The sequence below is a fragment of the Canis lupus genome, chromosome 14 (genome assembly GCF_003254725.2).
Source record: "Canis lupus dingo isolate Sandy chromosome 14, ASM325472v2, whole genome shotgun sequence".
Lineage (NCBI taxonomy): Eukaryota > Metazoa > Chordata > Mammalia > Carnivora > Canidae > Canis > Canis lupus.
Window position 1 is genome coordinate 10,908,205 of NC_064256.1, and position 18,576 is coordinate 10,926,780.

At 36.4% G+C, this 18,576-nt stretch overlaps 2 long non-coding RNA genes across 13 annotated transcripts in view; one reads left to right on the top strand and one right to left on the bottom strand.

Moving 5' to 3' along the window:
• Positions 1 to 143: 143 nt before the first annotated feature.
• Positions 144 to 6,639, bottom strand: LOC125752454 (uncharacterized). Its single transcript, XR_007401977.1, has 2 exons — positions 6,286 to 6,639; positions 144 to 6,200 (listed from the first exon to the last, which is right to left on the bottom strand). It is a non-coding gene; the product is annotated as an uncharacterized LOC125752454 (long non-coding RNA).
• LOC112675026 (uncharacterized) overlaps positions 6,470 to 18,576 on the top strand; it is a 331,068-nt gene continuing 318,961 nt past the window's right edge. For 3 of the 12 annotated variants that reach the window (XR_004804522.2, XR_004804523.2, XR_007401974.1), the window contains exons 1-3: positions 6,472 to 6,692; positions 11,386 to 11,620; positions 14,136 to 14,321. This is a non-coding gene — a long non-coding RNA (uncharacterized LOC112675026). Of the gene's footprint in view, positions 6,693 to 11,385; positions 11,621 to 14,135; positions 14,325 to 15,812; positions 16,517 to 18,576 lie in introns of those variants that run through there. The other 9 variants (XR_007401973.1, XR_007401972.1, XR_004804524.2 and 6 more) reach the window with 6 other exon arrangements.

Below are 18,576 nucleotides of genomic sequence, written 5' to 3' on the forward strand. Positions count from 1 at the left end.
TGTCAGACTTTACAAAACTAGGCAGGAGTGGGATGACAAAGCAGGAATAAAACAAATGTGTAAACGACAATGGTATAAGCTGGGACGTTAGGGAGGTGTGATGTTCCATGATTGGTCAGAGAAGAGAAAACGAGCCCACCAGATTAGAGGAGACCATGCAAGGCTGTAAGATAACTGGATGGGTAGTCCATCAGAAAGTTAATAGAAGGTAGTGTGAGAAGTGGACATTCCACGAGGAGGGAGCCAATTAAACAAAAGAATAGAAGGAGGGCTTATCATGTGTGACTGAAAAATAAATAGTCCAATTTGGTATCTGTTCTGTGTGGGCATAGAAGCCTCATGGAATATGCTGATGAAAATATGCATCGAGACCATTTTATAAAAGGGTCATGTTTTGAAAGATGTTTAGATGGAGTCCTTCAAGCAATGTGGGTTGGCTTTTATGGTTTTTGAGCATTGGGGAAACATCATCGTATCTCTGTAGTAGGAAGATCAATCTGAAAACTGTTTAAACAGGCTATTGGGAAGAGGCTGAAAGTGAAAAACCAATAAGAAGCTATTATAAAGGTTAACCACAATGAAGGAAGTTAGGACTCAATTTTCTTTTATCCTTGACTTTTGACGTTTCAGTAGTTGAAACACGTACCTTCTTATTGAATCCTATTTCTGTCAAAGTAGAAACTTTGATAACTCCAGTGAAGTTTTCCTAAGTGGAACGTGGTTTGGGAGTTTTCTCCACAGCTTTGCTCATTGTTTTCTCACAAGAATTCCTACAGCATATATATATATATATTTTGTTGACCTGTTTTGCTCTACTTCTTTCTAATCCAGAGTCTGTCCCATGTCTTCCCCTCTTCAAAGTTTCCTTAAAAAGAGAAACTCACACCTTAGATTAAGTCTACTAGCATTCTGATTGGTCAGAAATCTCTACAGATGGTGTTTGAGCTACTGAACCAAATCACTTCTGTGGTTTCAGGATAGTCAGTGAAACTGTTTTTAAAAATATTCTACATCTATGCCTATGTGTGTACATATATCTGTATCTATAATTTCATATTATAATCAACTTAGCATTTCTTTGATGATTCACAATTCTGAAATCTTCAAATTTATGATTTCAAAAAGCAACTCATTTATATTCAACTCAAAGAACTTTTATTAAACTTCTTTGCACCTGGTGCAAGGGTGGGCAGTTAGAACATAGAACTAACTTTTCTTAACCTTAAGGTTCCTGCCATCAAGTAATTTATTTGCTGAAAGGGGCATATTTGTAAGCAAAAAAAAATTTAGTGGGATAAGTGCAGCCTGCATGAAACATGGAGTGGATGGTGGGAAGCTGAAGGTGAATTGACTCCCTCTGAGGGCTCAATGATTAGAAGGGGGTAGGAATGAAGGCTTCACAAAGGAGAAAGATCAAATGTTTATTGGTCCACATTTTAGATCTAAGTGATTTACATCTGAATCCTTATGAATTTGTATTTATTCTAAGGAAATGATGATAGTTGTTTTTAAAAATATATTCTTAATAATTCTTTTTCCTCATTATTTGCCTTTTTCTCATAAAAGTGGAATTAGAATAAAGGTCCACATCTTTAATAATTATGGTAAGATTGATTTTAGTGTGTTATAGAAAGTGTGCAAGTGATACTGAGTGTAGAGGATTGGTTAAGTAGTGGCTCTTTCATTATATCTCAATTCATTTATTCAGCCAATAGTGAGTACTACTATAGGTTAAACACTGCTGTGGGTGCATTTGCTATAGAAATTGCATAAAATAAAAGTACAATATATGTATGGTATGTTTGATATTGAAAAGTAACTTGGAGAAAAGGAGTAACAGTATAAGGCAGGGTTATGAAGGTGACACTGGAGACAAACAAAAAAGATAGCTATCTAGAGGAAGAATAGGCGGTACAAAGGCTCTGAGGCAGGAACACACTTGGTAGGTTTCAGGAATGTAAAGCGGCCAATGTGGCTGGAACAGATTGAGGGAGGAGAAGAGAAGTACCAGATGAGATCAGAAAGCTAAAAGGAAGCCAGATGATGTAGGGCCTGGTAAGCTACTGAAATGACTCTGCTGTTTATTCCTGGTAAGACTGCAATGAATGGTTTTGGAGAGAGAGAGAGGAGTGACATGACATTGTAAACAATATTTATTCACTTAATTTTAAAATTAATATAAAATTTTTATTAAAATATACAGTAAATTCACCCCTTTTAGACTACAGTCCTGAGCGCATATTATGATGCAACCACTACTGAAAAGTATTGAACAGTTCTATCATTCTAGAAAATTCCTGCATGTGTCTTTGTAGACAACTCCTTATTTCAACCCCAGTCCACCTATTCATCTGTTTTCTGTCCTTATATTTTCCCTTTTGAAGACTGTTCTATAAATGGAATTATGCCATACATAGCCTTTGAGTCTGGCTTTTTTCACTTAGCATAATATATTGGATATTCACCCGTGTTGTTGTGTGTTTCAGTAGTTTCTTTTTATTGCAAAGAAATATTCCATTGTGTGGATATATCACAGTGTATCCCTTTCTTTCCCAGTTGAGAGACATTTGCAATGTTTCAAGTTTTTGGTGATTAAGAATAAAGTCACTATAAATATTGATGTATAGGTTTTTATGTAAACAAGTTTTTGTGTCTCTGTTAACCAGCTAGGAGAAGAAATTTGGGGTCACTTGGTAAGTCCATTTTTTAACTATGAGAAACAACCGTTTGCCAAAGTTGCTGTACCATTCCACCCTCTCACCAGAGAGCTCCACTTTCTCCATATTATCAATACTTGCTATTGCCAGTCTTAATTTTTTTTTATTTTAGCCATTCAGATAGGTGCATTGCAGTGCCTGTGGTTTTTGCACTTCTCTAGTGAATTTTATTTTTAAAAAGGATTAACCAGCAGAAAAATCAAGTTGTTTTTTTTTACTCCATGTGGAGTCACAAATTAACAGTTTCTGCACTTACTTTTTTTTTCTCTATTTTGAAAATAAGTTACAGATAGTAGTGATGTTTCACCTATAAACATTTCATCTTGTATCTCCTAAGAACAAGAACATTCTCCTGCTGAACTCAGTATCATTATTAGAACCTAGAGTTAAATGTTAGAAACACTCATATTTCCTCATATGCAATACATTTTCAAATTTCCCAAATTTTTCTGCAATAATGTCCCTTATAAGAGTTTCCTTATAGATCTTCCTTCCTACCCGCCCCCCGCCCCCTTCTTTCTTGGTTCTTTCTACATTTGGAACATTATTGTCCTCTTGGGTGGGGGTTCCTAAAAGCAAAAGCAGAGAAGGATTTAAGTGCCAGTGACTTATTTGATTCTTCTTTCCTGTTTTTGAGGAATATTAGTCTATAGTTTGTATGTTTTTCCTTATGATATCTTTGGTTTCATTATCTGAGTAATACTGGCTTCAGAGTGAACTGGAAATATTCCATTCTTAACTTTATGAAAGAACTTTTGAGGAGTTGCTGTTTTTTCTTCTCATATATTCAATAGAACTCATGAGCAAAGCCATCTTGGTTGGGGCTTTCAATTGTGGGGAGATTTTAAATTACTGATTCATTTTCATGGTGTGTATGGCAATGATTATATTTGAATCCTTTACCTCTCCGAGTCTTACAGACTTTATTCATATAAGGATTTCTGTTTCAGACTGGATATTTCACACTCAGAAAGTTCCCTGATTCTGTAAAAAGTCTTGGGTCTTTATCACATGAGACACTCTTTTCCAAGTTAATTCTGAGCCATAGGATCAGAACCTGACTAAGTCTATGGTGAACTAAGCATCCAAGTGGTTCTATTGGGGACCTCATTTCAATAAAACTTGCCTTAGATGTTCTAAAAACTGTGATGAGTCTTCATTTGTTCATTTTAGCCTTTTCACAATTTCTAACATGTGATTAATTTATAATTATATGAATATTCTCTCCTGTTTGATAATCCTAGGGAACCATAATATTGAATAGATGAATTAGTACATATATGGAATAGTGTCTTTCATAGAGTAAGCACTCACTGAATATTGGCCACTATTATTATATCAATACCATCAATATTATTATGTACCACAGTTATGTACCAGCACTATGAACTTCAAAAAAAAACACATTTAGTGAGTACTACTCATACTCACCCAAAATGTTCCATTTTAGGACTATCTAGATTAAGAGATGGCCTGACACTACAGAAGATGCCATTATCATCAGATATTCAAAACACAAACTTACACTCCTGAAGACTAGTCCATACTCCTAAAGCAAGCAGTTATACAGCCTTATGTCTTTGGCATGCCGCATATCTTGTGTGTAAGGGAGAGGCCCTACCCTCCCTCCATACTTCACTCTTCTCCCCTGTAATCATACCTAGTCCTAAACTGGAAAATATTTCGCAGGGAGCTTGGTTCCTTTAAGAAACATTTAAGATACTCCTATTCAAGAAACTTACTTCTCCAAACTTTGCTTTTCATTTTAAGAACAGATGGGCTTTGGGGGTGCCTGGGTGACTTAGTTGGTTAAGTGTCTGTCTTCAGCTTGGGTCATGATCCCAGGATCTTGGGATCAGGCCCCATGTTGGGCTCTCTGCTTAGCGGGGAACGTAGTTCTCCCTTTCCCTCTGCCTGATGCTCCTCTGCTCGTGCTTGCTCACTCTCTGTCAATAAAAATAATAATAATAAAAAAAGAGTTTTCTAGTCTTCAAGGATTCTCTAAGATAACAAGTTAAAGCTTCTTCTTGATCATTTGGATTCATCTCACATTTTAAAGTACTCTTTACTTATGTTTGTTCGGTTGGCTCGGCTTTCTATGGTGTCTTTCTAGGAAGCATATTCCCAACATATCTGATTATGGCTGAACATTTTCATAAAGAGGAACAAAAAAACATGTTAAAGTTTCTACAATTTCACAATCATGTTTTATGGGTATTCCCTTCCTCCTTTTCCCCCACAATTTAGATATTTTGGTTTATTTCTATGTCTACTTTTATGATAGCAGCACTTAAAATGCAAATTATTTTTCCTGTATATTCTTGATAAAATATGCAACTATTTTTCAAAAGATATAAAAAAGTATTTGAATGTCTTCTTTCTGAGAGTAGAAAAATATATGTTATATTTTCTTTGGCCTGATCTTTTAGTGAATGCAACTGAAGAGTATTTACTGAATCCCAGTAAATTTGGGATTTACTGGGATTTAAAATACATTGCTTTGATACTTATATTGTCAGTTTTTTTAATTTGAAGTTACCCAACATAGGGCTTATGTAATTGACTGCAGTTACACTACTTTAGAGCTTAAAATGATCTCAAACTTCCAGTATTACCCAGCTCTTTCTCTACGTATACAGAATGGATTCTTCACGAAATTAACTGATTTACAACAAGTCATGTAATTTGAGCCTGGTTAAATATCAATTTAGCATTGGAAGTCTAAGAATTAGGAGATCTCCTTCCAAGAATAATTCTTTCCTACTTAACTGATACACTTACAACAATATATGAAATACTATCTTAATTTGGCCACACATAGTAGGTGTTCAATAAATAATTAGTAAAAGAATAAAGACAATTTTAAACTGAAAGAACATGCAGGAAACACAGTTAAGCAAAATCAGATGGAAAACCAGGACTGAGTTAAGAAGCAGCAGCAAAAGAAAAACGAAGTTCAAGTTTTTTGAAAGAGTGTTCAAATAGTAAAATTAGCAGTCCAGCGTTAATCTAGTGATATCATATACATACTTATGGCCATGTATATAGCATATGTTCTAGAGAAATCATCCTATCTGAGTGCTACCATTGAATCTTCAAAATTCTCCATCCCAAAGCTACTGAGTCTAAGTATCCAAAAAGTCTCCTTAATATTCTTCCTATTTCATTCCTTCTCTCATTCATTGCATGCATTCATTAAACACCAGACATTCTGCTAAATCCTGAAGACCTAACAGTATACCAATTAGATAAAATTCAGACCCTTTTGGCAGCACCTTCAAGCATTAGGCATTATTTCCTCAATCAAATATTTACTGAAAGCATGAGTAATGCCTAGAAAAGCTCAGGAAGGGCAGCTCAGGTGGCGCAGCGGTTTAGCGCCGCCTTCGGCCCAGGGCCTGATCCTGGAGTCCCGGATCGAGTCCCACGTCGGGCTCCCGGCATGGAGCCTGCTTCTCCCTCTGCCTGTGTCTCTGCCTCTGTCTGTCGTGAATAAATAAATAAAATATATTTTTTAAAAAAGTTCAGGAAACAAGTGCCCTGAGAGTATGGCATAGGGGAACCCGACCGAGGGCAGTGTCCAGGAGCACTTCTCCGAGGAGGTGCCTGAAGAGGCCTGCGGGCATCCGAGCCCAGGCACAAGGTCCTTTCGCTTATTGGCCTATTCGCCGCTCGGCCGCCGCAGTTTCTCGGCCGTTTCCGCCCTCGCCTCAGGCGCGCTCCGGAAGTAGATCTTCCGCTTGTGACGAATCGGCGGCAGCTCCACCGTAGCTTAAGGCTCTCAGCCCCGCGTAGGCCTTTCATCGTCTCGGGTCATCCCGGAAGAAGAAGGGTGAACTCTGTGTAATGAGACGTTCTACGAGTATGCGGCAGAGAGAGCACAGTCACGTAACTTTCGAGTACATTGTTATGACTTCTGGTATTGTTGTTAATCTTTGAGTGTGCCTAATGGATACAGTTAACTTTATTATATAGGTGTGTATGGCCAGGAAAAACCCATATATATGGAGCTCGGTGTGTAATATGTATATACATATATAGTGATTTCAAGCATCCGCGGGGAGTCTTGGAACTATTTCCTGTGGGTAAGGGGAGAGGCCGCAAGTGCCGAAGGTTCTTTGTGTAGACAGAACGGGGCGAGCCAGGCCCTGAGAAGGGCCCGGGAAGGCCGGCGTGCAGCAAGCCGAGGCGAGCGGAAGCGGCCTGAGGCCAGGATTTGTAGGGGACCAATTGCTGATCTTCGGCAGTGGGTTTCCGCTGTGTGTCGGCAGAATAAGCGCACTTCGTCAGGGTTGGACTGACCTTGTACGGTTCATGGGAGACCACCACCTATCATGGTTATTAGAAAACTGACTTCCCGTATACTGGAATGGAACAGCCTCACGATTCTCAGTCTCGATTTTTCATTTCATTTTGCTGAATGGTGTTTTCATGCTGGCGCCCCTAATACTACAGTCTGAAATAGGGTGATAATTCACTGGCTGAAGAGATTGCGTTGGTATAAGTAGAAGAGATCATTTACTGTCCTAGTTATGAGATCTTCGATTCCTAGAGCTCTGGTGCTAGATCAGTTTTCCATTGCATTCTGAGCATTTGTAGAGGATTACAAGTCTTTGGGCCTCAAATGCTCAAAACTTAAAGATTGGTTTTTTAAAAAAAATAGTATATCTTAAAGTGAGCGTTCTTTTGAACTAATAATACTTTAATCAGTCACACGGCTACTTTCTAATGACATTTCCTTTTCCTGCTGGTCCAATTGTTGTCGATTCCACAAATTGAATTCAAGACTTTTTTTTGGATTTTTAAGAGCTATAAATAACTCATATGCAATACATTCTGTGAAATCGATAAAAACTTCCTCATGAATGCCTTGCTATATGGACAGACATGTGATTTTATGTACACTGAATTTAAGTATAACCCTACACATTTAAAATTTTTCTATTTAATCATAATTTATCTTCCTAAGTTTTCAGAAAAATAGTCTCTTGTAATTTTATTTATCTGTATTTGTTTTTGATAATTATTTAGAGATTTAGGTCGACTGGCTTTCTTTTCCCTAATCAAATAAACTATTCTGAAATCGATAAAATTTGAAAGTTTGTCTGGGACAGAATTTGGAAGTTTAAGGGAATAGTGTCCCTGAGAGAGAGAGAGAGAAATAGAGGAGAGAGATGAGAGAAAACATTTGAAATGTCTAGAAGAGCTTGTGATTTCAAAGGAGCTTATAAAAATGACATAATCATATTTTTCTTCAATCTTCTTCTTCCACTAAGGAATTTTATTTCTGAATGTCTTATCGTTCTAATTCTGTTTACCAATTAAGTGGGCTCTGATTGCTTCCAAGGCATGATACAGTGACCAAAGTCATGAAGCATTTTGGTAATGGAGAAATTATGTTGGGATTTGCTTTAGTCATTCTAAAAACACATCCATGTTTTTGTTTAAAAACAAGTTTTAAAGATGTATATGTATTTAAAATTTCTCCACAGCTTGGTTCTATCACACTGATATTTCAAGTTTAAAGTCTAAAAATTTTAAGAACAGTCTGTAAAGATGAATATGTTCTTTTGTGAATTGGTGTGAGGACAAGAGGGACAACATGAATCACATTTGACTCCCTGTAAGTCCTGAGGGTCCTGTTTTCTTTTATTTTGAAAATATGCTTTTGTACCATATAGTTAGGCTAATGTGGGCAGAGTTCTATTAAGTTTTAATCCTGCCTTCACTACTCCTGGAATGAAGGCTTTTTTTATTTGTTTGTTTTTGTGTCTCTATATTTGATTAGCCTTAGTGACTTGGTGTTAAGGCAGGCTTCTATCCTGATTTACTCTGATTTGAATTCCAAATTGATTGAACAAACCCCACATTAATAGGTTGGCATTATTCTATGGACATAATACAGTGATTGTTGGAGAAGTGTGGCTTCAAAGTCCACCCAGGGTGTCAGATAGTAAATGGGCCTTTTGTTGCCTTTGGGGGTTGGATTATTTTTCTTTGTCTTGCTGATTTTGAGATTGTTGGACAGAAATCTAACTTTTTCTTTTCTTCATTTTGGCAAGAGATTAAAAAATCTCAATAATGTTTCTTTAAAAGGCTTCCTTGACTTCCATAGAACTTTGTTTCTGAATTAACTTTTATCTCCTGAAAACCTTGGGGCAGGACAAGGCAGGCATTTACGTGACATTTGCAACAATCAGAAAGTTCGCTGGTTGGGACTGATCTTTGGTCACCACATTTCAAAAGATTGGATGCTGTAATGCCAACTGATTGTATGATTGTTTAAACCTCACTCAAAGGATTTTCGCTGAAGAGTCTTTGTCTCGGGCAGGCCTGTGAGACCCAGCTGCATCTGTCTCTGGAATGAATGCCTTTGTGTAAAAATGGTCAGCCCTGCTCTGATATTTGATCAGCCCGTTTGTATCTCAACCTATTTCTACATCAGCAAAGCGTGCATATAATGCTGGTCTTTGTAATCTGGTTGAGAAAATACGTGGGTGACCAGAGGTTCCCCCTGTACTGTCACCTTTGGAAGATTAAGTCTAGTGGAAAGAAGTGTAATGTGAATAATTATAAGTGTTAAGTGAATGACTGATCCATGCCAAACTGAGTGAGGACTGGGACTTCGTTTTCAGTTCTGCAATTCCCTGTCTCCAAGGTGAGCTATCTGACTTAGCTGCTCTGATTGATCAAATTAACTTTACAAATTTACAAGAGTTTCATTTCCTACAGATCCAAGGACTTTGTTATCAGGCACTAGGCACTGAAAAAGGAGAGAAAATATATATATATTTTTTATTGTTAGAGCCTTTGGAAGAGAAACTCCTGCAAAGCCACGTCCTCGCTCCTGCTATATACAATGATATGGGAGTAAAAAGTCAAACAAAACTGGTGATACTATTTCCTGATCTAGCAGCAGGAAATGCACTCAATGTCTTTCTGTTTTAACTCATAATCTCAGAAAGTCACAATCAGTTCTTACATCATAAGAAATTAGGAGCAATGTTTCTCAACATAAATATAGTTGGCGTTTGGGACAAGACAGTTTTTTGTTGTTCTTCCTCATGTGTAATTTTCCCAGTGTTGCAGCAAGTTGACTATACTTGACCCTTCAAGAGCTAAATGCCACCATCTCCTAATAGTTTTGATGAGAGAAAGCTCCTCCCTTTTCGTTCCTGTCTCCCGTATTTACAAATGTCTCTGGGAAACTGGAGTGGTGCCTGACTGAGAACCATGGTTAGGTAGTATGATTAGTGAACTATTTTGAAAAATACAGAGCATAGCCACTATTCATAGTTTACCATGCTTAATAAAAATTAGAATATGGGGGCATCCCTGGGTGGCTCAGTGGTTTAGCGCCTGCCTTTGGCCCAGGGCGCGATCCTGGAGTCCCGGGATCGAGTCCCGCGTCGGGCTCCTGGCATGGAGCCTGCTTCTCCCTCCTCCCGTGTCTCTGCCTCTCTCTATGTCTATCATAAATAATAAATAAATAAATATTTTTAAAAATTAGAATATGAAAAGTAACATTTGGCCCTAAAACTATAGAATATATATAGACAATTCCTGCCTTTTATAATATTCCAAAAGGGTTTAAATTTTTAAAGATTAGTTACTTATAACTTTATACACACTTTTCCATGGAAACCATTAGGCTGCATCTCCAAGAATTAACAAGTTGCAGAGTTTTTGAATAGAAAGGCCAAAGGCTTGTTGAGGTGTGGAGTTACCATGAGTTAAGGGACTCTATCGAGTTGGATTTGCCAAAGTTCAAATTCTGTTTTTTGGCCTTGAACTCTCAGTATTACCTAGGACAATTTGACTAGGTTGACAAGCTCACTGGCTCAGCTATGATAAGAATATCAATTAATTTGTATATTTGGGGCCATGTAAGCATATTCTCATATCCTCTGTCTGTGGTGCTATGTCCTAAGATCAAAGAACCTGAGGATTTGCATTAGTAACCATTTAATGACTTGGAGAGTGAAGGGAAATGACAGTCCAGAAGGCTAGCTCCTCTAGGCCATGAAGATGCCTGGGCAAATGTCCTTTCATGATTGAAATGCCCATGTCCCTCAGAACTCTGATTCTCTCTTCTTTGGACAGTGATAGATAAGCTACAAGAGTTTACTTCTGTATATCTCTGTGCTAACTGCACTGATTAAATTGAATGCTGTTTCTAGCCAAGTTTACTGTTCCCGCATGTCTAGGAAATGATCTATTGCTTCCTATTTGTGGTTGACATTAATTTTACCTTCAGAGAGAAATAGTCTTCTTCATATCTCAGAGTTCTTCCTGATGACTCAGGAAGAAATGAGTCATCTCCTATACTGTAGATACTCATTACATAGATAAAATAGCATTGATGACAGCAAATATTTATAGAGCATTTACTTTGTGCCAGAAATGGAAATAAGCCTAAAAAGTTAGAGAATAGGTCTTTGTTAGTACACATTTAAAGAATTCTAGAAATACCTCAGTGAACTAAGAATTATATAATAAATTTAACCAGGTTGCTGTAAAAAAATAAACAGGTTGCTGTAATATTTTTCATGTGTTTATGATCTTATACTGTTCTAAGTGATAAAAACATTGTGCTCCCATAAACACTTGGTCATACTTTTGTCTCAGCCTCATTTTTCTTCCACTGAATCATTCTTTCCTCCATTAGGCATCAAGCAAGCAGTCTCCAAGCATGAAACATCATTCACCTCATTTCAGACAGACCCCGTGACGAATTATAGCTTCCTCAGACATTAAAAATCCATTGATCAAGAGAAGTTGTAAGACATGGAAGAAAAATTAATCCATACGCCTCTTAGAAAGAAAAGAAGAAACCGCTTTTCTAAATGACCTTTGAACTAAACAGTCTTAAAAGTACTTGCCAATTTCATGTGGCTTCTGAGGTAAGTGTACTAAAGAGTATATTCTAGACTTCCCATCAACATTTATTCTTTATTATGAGACAACCATGAATCCTGTGGATTGCTGCTCCCAGCTCCAAAGGTAGGCTCATTGATTCTGACTCCATCTTTCTCTCCAGAATAATTTGTTTAGTTACTTAACTTGTGCCTCAGCCAACTAGACCATAGCATTTTCCTTGCCATTGTGACATGTTCAGCAGTGGTTTTAAATTTGTTCAATCCATGTGTCCTAATTCAATGCATTAGGATTCTGTGTCTATTGTAGCAGATTATCATAAATTTAATAACTTAAACAATATGCATTTGTTCTGTTGCAGTTCTATAGGCATGAAATCTGATACCTGTCTCACTGGGTTAAGAGCAAAGTGGTGGATTTTTTTTTATTATTTTCATCCGAAGAATCCTGTGTGTGTGTGTGTGTGTGTGTGTGTGTGTGTGTGTATTCCAAATAGTTCATTTTGGTATGTTATACCATGATTTTTGAAACTTGTAGGAAATAAATCAGTTCAGCTATCTAGCAGCAAACTAAGGATTGTCACAAAGGCAAACAAATAGTTTACAGTACTGATACAACAGAAGTATATCACCACTGAATTGACCTAGCATAAACTTTCCCAGGAAGGACACCCCAGAATTGAGTAAGGCAACCTGGACCCAATCAGATCATCCCTTTGGGCTATACACCTGCTGAGTAAAGAAATGGAAGTTCGGTCACTTGAGTTTAGAGTATTGCCCAAGCTTGCCATCCATCCTATTTTTAGAAGTTTTGCTAACATCAGGACCCAGAAAAATTCTAGGCCATTGGGGCTCTTCTATCTTACTGCAGAATAGAGCATGTTTGTCATATAATACAACCTCAGAGGTGGGAGGAGATTCTTTTCACTCCCAGCATGAGAAAACACAAAGAACCTCAGGGAGAACACATCACTAAAGTTTGAAGGAGAAAGGAATGGATACAAATAAAGAGATAATGACATCAATGTTTTCTAAGAATTGCAATTATATTTCTTTTCATATAGCCATTTTTGATAAATTCAGCTTAATTAAAGCAATACAATAAGTTGAAGATATAGATATAATATATGAAGAATATAGTGCCATAGACTGAGCAGTATTAGTATACTTCCTTCTGCTATTTCAGGTGACTAAGGAACTAGGTTTGTTTTAATTTGCAAAGTGAGAGTCATAAAATTAGGTCAACATTGTTTGGAAAAAGAAAAATACAGAATTACACTTTCAAATTAAATTCTTCCTCCTTTTTGTTTTATTTTCCCTTGAGAAAAAATTTTAAACTGTAAAAAATGATAATTAACAAGGCAGTGTATGAATATAATGAGGAAAATATTCAGAAGTAAAAGGGATAATTATTAACATCAGAGATTACTGGTTTTCAATCATGCTGGAGAATCAAACTGTAATCATATATTGAAAAGGGCAGAAGTACAGGTATTTTTTAAATCTTCAATAATAAAAATGTATAATTACCTCCAACATATTTCAGAAAACATGTTAGTAAAATGTTGCAAAGCAAGACAAAAAAGCCTCATTAGTTCCTATAGTTTTTGTTTCCCCACGTAAATCATCTTTTTATCTAACATCCCTCCCGATGATTTTCTGTGGACCATGATTTTAAGCTTTTTTTTTTAAGATTTTATTTATTTATTCATGAGAGAGAGGCAGACCCATAGGCAGAGGGAGAAGCAGGCTGTTTTGCAGGGAGCCCAATGTGGGACTGATCCTAGGACTCCAGGATCACATCCTGAGCCAAAGGCAGATGCTCAACCACTGAGCCACCCAGGTATCCCTTAAGCTTAAATTTTAAACCTTTTTTTTTTTTTTTTTACTATTTCTAATATTGTACAATATTTTTTTTTCTTTCCAAGCTAGCTGAGGAGGATGAAAAAAAAAAAAAAAGGTATCCAAAGTTCTACTGACAGGATTTTTATCATATAATACAAAGTTTTCAAAGATTCAAGTCACATAGTGCTTATGGATAAACTGGGCATTGACACTTAATATTTTAACATTCATGTTTTTCCCTCTTAGAAATAAGTTAAGGATATGGTGGTTTAAAAATGAAGATTATGAAAGTAATGATTGCAAAGGCAGACATTTAAGCCTTAAATCTGCTGTCCGGGAAGATACAATTTTTGTATTCTCTTAGAAGACTATGTCTGCTTTTAATTACGTGTCTGAGAAAATAAACCCATTTAAAACCCATTTGTCAGTTAAGTTTGCCCCGTGGGCGATCTGTTTGTCATCCCTGTTCCAAAGGCCATTAGCCTATAACCTCATCGCTAGTAAATAAATTCACTTTACTCACAGTTGTATACTCCACGGGGTGCTACAATTTCTACATTACTTTCCCACTCATACTACCATTCATTGCTGTTCATTTGAGCATGAGTTTAGTTATAGATGGGAGGTGTGAAGGAGAAGGTGGCATTGGGAGGGTTTTCCTCAGGTAATGACTCGCACTGTTGTACTTATTTCTTAGACCGTATACTATCAAGACCTGAAGTATCAGACCTTATACTACTTTCAGAAATGCAGGCTGAACAGGGTGCCTGCACATTGTTCCTGGAAGAAGAAGGAAAACAGAATTCTCTCCCTACCGTCCAAATCTTCTCAAATGCTTATTCCACAAAATATTTGGTAAAAGACACGTTGTTGTAAAGTCCAGGTATTTCTTTTGTGATACTTGTTTCCTTCTTTTTTTTTTTTTTTTAATGCTTCTCTACGCAAAGCTATTCTGGGGAACTTTTGCTTTCTGAATAAGATCTCTGCTGGATTTTTATTCAATGGTTAATAACCAAAGGCTCCCATTGTACTCTGGTTAGATTTTTGCAAGTTGCAGTTTTTGGCCTCTGGGCAATTTTCCTGCAGCAGCTGGACATTCTCAAATGACACTGTGATACCTAGAAGGGTAAAAGAAAAAAAAATAGATATTTTTCAGAAGAACTTTATCTTATACTGTAATGCTTCACAACATCTACCTTAGTACAGGGCACAGAATAAATGTTTCTTGATTGATTCGTAACAGGAGTAACCTTAAGTAAGGGAGAAATATAGGACAATGTCACTGGGATGCTATGAAAATTTCTCAAGATATCTACTAGTAAATATCTTCTATCAGTATTAGGTTGCTTAAAACTTACATCATGAGTGACTCTTTTGGACTTTCTCCTGAAGATAAAATGTAATTGTTACCTAAAGTGAGTGCTATTTAATTAGCTACCATTATTGTGAACTACAAAATAATTGTAAAATCTGTAAAATTAAAAATGGATATGAAAGTTACCTATTCTGTGCAATGGCTGCTTAAGGCATGAGAAGGACACTGGGTCTATAGGAAGTGGACAAAGCTCACAAGGATACAAGAAGAGGCTATCTGGTGGAAAATTTTGTCAGTGACCATTTGTCTTCTAAAATTTGGCCAAGATTTTTGATATCCTAGTTTGCAATGGATCAGGAATCTTCAGAAAATTCACCAGTGTTCAAGTTACATCTTCAGTTATATATCCAGAACAGTCTGCAACCTATTAGAATGAAAGATTGATAAAATATTTAGCATTCTCTAGTTTACAGAGTATGATTGGAACCATGGAGGCGTATAGCCTCTCCCACTGATGTCACCTTCAGTGAACTCCAGATATAAAGGAGAAGAGTGATGTGTCCTTCTGACTATAAATGGTTTTCTTGAGTGTTTTTAACCTAATAGAGTATCTAAAAACCAATTTGAGAAATTTGAATAGGAGATGCATTGCAACCACAAAGCACTTGCTATATTCCAAGGGGAGTCAAGTACCTTTCATGGTTAATTATAAATATTATAAACATTATCAGCATCTCTGTCACATCTCATTTTTAATTATGGATTATTGTTTGTTTTCTCAGTTCTAAAACTATGCATTAGAGATTCCTTAATTACCCTAGAGACTTAGTGACTATTTTCTGCTGTCCTGCTTCAATCTTCTCTTCATGAATACTCAACTTTTCACCTTGGGTTTCTTTAAACTTAAGATATATCAGATGGATACTTGACCAAAATACCCAAGTTTTTTTTTTTGTTGTTGTTGTTTTGTTTTGTTTTAACAAGTGGCAGTTTTATTTTAAGGTTAACAGGTTTTGGTGACTCTAACTTGATGTGTATTTTTGTTTGTTTGTTTTAAAGATTTCATTTATTTACTCATGAGACACAGAGAGAGGCAGAGGAAGAAGCAGGTTCCCCGTGGTAAGCCCAATGGAGGACTTGATCCCAGGACCCCGGGACCATGACCTGAGCCAAAGGCAGACGCCCAACCACTGAGCCAACCAGGCGCCCCAATACCCAAGTTTTATAGTACTGTGCAAATATGCCCTCAGCTAAAGAATTAAATACCTCTATGAATATGTATTTTTTTAAAGCAAACATCTTCTGAGCATTTCAGTATTGTACAACTGGGCTTCGCTGGAGCTGAATGTATGTATAAGATACAGATCCCATTTCAATTAATAATGGAGCTCTGCTCTATACCTGGAGGTCTATTCATGCAGATGGAAGTCACAAGTGAAAACACTGCTGCAGTATCCTGACAGAGCTTGTCAATATATTAACTTTACAAATGCATACTAACCTGGAATAAGAAAGATATCAAACAGGCATATTAAGACTATATCAGGAGAGCATGTTATTGCCAGAACATGTCTAACTTGATGACGTGACTATTGGCAAAGGTCTACAAATGATGAAGTAAACTTTAGGGTCCTAGGACCACAGAGTATATATACAAATAAATTATTCTAGAATACAATTTATATTTCTTTAATGACAAATATGAACTTATCAGTTATTAATTTGTATATATAAATTAAGTAAAATCCATTGCAACTATTATTAAATAATATCTTCTAATAATTTTTCTTAGAGGAAATAAAAAATTATAATTGCACTTATACTGTACGTATAAATGTCTAGAAGCATTTTATTTAATCATAGCCATAGAATCATGTAGATGTAGATGATGAATCATGAGATTTTCAGTTTTGTAGATTAAAAAAGTCAAATATTGGCAGATACTATAGCTCAACCTAATAGTTGAGAGAGCCAAAACTTTTAACAATTAAACAATTTGCACAAGCTCATGTGGTTTGTAGTAAGCAAGCCAACTTTGATCCAAAGTCTATCTATATACAAATCTCATGACCAGTCTGTTTTCAGTATTCAGTCCTGTTCAGGCTCAGTGACATCTCCAGCTATGTGGCACTTACACTGCAGTAAAGGAACCTGAACATAGAAGTGATTCCACTTTTTGTTGGGACACAGGGGCACATTACAATCTATTTTATGCTTGAACCATTCCAGTCTGTGTCAATCTATTTTCCTCCCTTTGAAGAAAGTCTTGTCCTTGGTTATATCCTAAGTGGGCAATGAAGCAGCAAAGTGGAGAACTTATCCCAGTTTCTTTAGAAACCAACTAATGGGTACATTCAGGGGTTTATACAGGAACAAATGAACCAAGTACATTAAAAGACAAAGTTCATCCATATTATCTTTTAAAAGCCCATAAAATTGATTTTAATTAGTGTTCTAGATGTGCTCATTGAGACATTGCACTATTGTGTCATACATATATCTTTTCCCCCCATACACATGCTTTTTGAAGCAGGAAACAAAAATAACCTTGGGTCTTATCATAATTCTTCTCTATATGTAGCTTTGTGCTTGAATTCATGTGCCATAGCTGGCTTCCTTATTTGCTTCTTTGCCCCAGTAATTCAAAATACATTGCATTAAAGGAAGAGGGGAAGAGAAAGGGAGGCAAACCAAGAAACAGACCCTTAACTATAGAGAACAAACTGCTGGTTATCAAAAGGAAGGTCAGTGAGGGATGGGTGAAACAGATGATGGGGATTAAGGAGGGCACTTGCTGTGATGAGCACCCGGTGTTGTGTGGAAGTGTTGAATCCCTGTATTGCACACCTGAAGCTAATATTACACTCTGTTAACTGGAATTTATTTATTTTTTATTTTTTTATTTATTTTTTTTTTATTTTTTATTTTTAAACTTTTATTTATTTATGATAGGCACACAGTGAGAGAGAGAGAGAGGCAGAGACACAGGCAGAGGGAGAAGCAGGCTCCATGCACCGGGAGCCCGACGTGGGATTCGATCCCGGGTCTCCAGGACCGCACCCTGGGCCAAAGGCAGGCGCCAAACCGCTGCGCCACCCAGGGATCCCCTGTTAACTGGAATTTAAATAAAAATTTAAAAAAATATATTGAATTAAAAAAAATTAACTTGAGATTGAAATTAAAAAGTAAAACTTTTTGTTTTCCTTCTAGTAGATTTAGGTATATATGCATATATTTATTTTTTATATTTATCCTCCTTTCCTCTTTTTTCCAAAGGTCTCTGGTATATGCAGCTATTTCAGAGATACTTTATTTTGAACTAATAAACACAGACCTAAATTGGTGTGTGCTAGAGTTTTCCTGAGGGAGAAATGTTAGATCATGTCAGTCATGATTTCATTTTCTGAAAACAATTTTACAGATCCATTCTGTTCTGCAGTGGCTACTATCATGTCTTTTGTTCCCTTATCTCACCAAGATTTTTATCTCTTGGTATTTGAAGCAAAAAATAAAAGTTTCCATAAAAGAGGTCCATTTAAAATATAATATTTGGCAAAAATGGGCTTAAGAATATCCTACAAAGAAACAACATTTAGTTTCTTTTCTTACATCTAGCCCTAGATAACTAGTATTATAAGAAATTTTTTTAAAAAGGATATTAAGCCTAGAGCATAAATAGGGTATGTATTTTATTTCATGATTGTGAAGAATATCAGATGAGTTGTCAGATGGCAGGCAATTTAATTAATATAGTCCCAAAATAAGCTATAATGATAGCTGATGATATGCAATTATATGGATGTGACTTAAATGGAAGTAATAC